The following is a 783-nucleotide window of genomic DNA, read 5'->3' on the forward strand; positions in this document are numbered from 1 at the left end:
GCAGCGTGATGTGGAGGACGAGTGTGTGTGTGTGTGTGTGTGTGTGTGTGTGATGTGAAGGATGAGTACGAGTGTGTGTGTGTGTGTGTGTTAGTGATGTGGAGCATGTGTGTGTGTGTGTGTGTGTGTGTGTGTGTGTGTGTGTGTGTGTTTGCGCGTGCGTGTTTGCGCGTGCGTGCTTGTGATATAAAACACCAGGGCCGCAGGCAGAGCCGCAGTGTCCATTGCTGAAAGAAACAAGCAGGTAACACACACTGGATACCGCTGTATAAATAATGAGCTGAACAGCAGTTAACCCTTACAGCGCCGGCTGACCTTCAGTGCAGAGGTCATCATCAGGCTCACACACAACCTGTGAATCCAGACATCTGCAGATGTTAGCTCTGTAAAGATATATTTGTTCAGTTTTAGATGGATTTCAGCAATACTGACTAATATAGAAACATGAATCATAACATATGGAGAACTGCTGAACTACTGACACAGCAATACACACCATCACTGACAGTGTGGATCCCTGTATTAACGGCCCGCTATCCACCTGACTCCAGAGAGATTCAATTAAACCCTGAATTCTGTTGTGCCATCCATACACCCCTCACGAGTGTTGAATTTACCCTGGTGAACGCAGTATAATAACCTGCTGCGGTCCAGTGCAGTTATTCTTCATTAGAGATGGACAGAAGCTCAACTCTTATCTCCACTGATCCAGGATCAATAGAACAGCACCACAGGACACAGAAGCACACTCTACTGTATAGTGCTGTCCGAATAAAGCAGACA

Source organism: Danio aesculapii, chromosome 12, assembly GCF_903798145.1.
Source record: "Danio aesculapii chromosome 12, fDanAes4.1, whole genome shotgun sequence".
NCBI classification, from domain to species: Eukaryota; Metazoa; Chordata; class Actinopteri; order Cypriniformes; family Danionidae; genus Danio; species Danio aesculapii.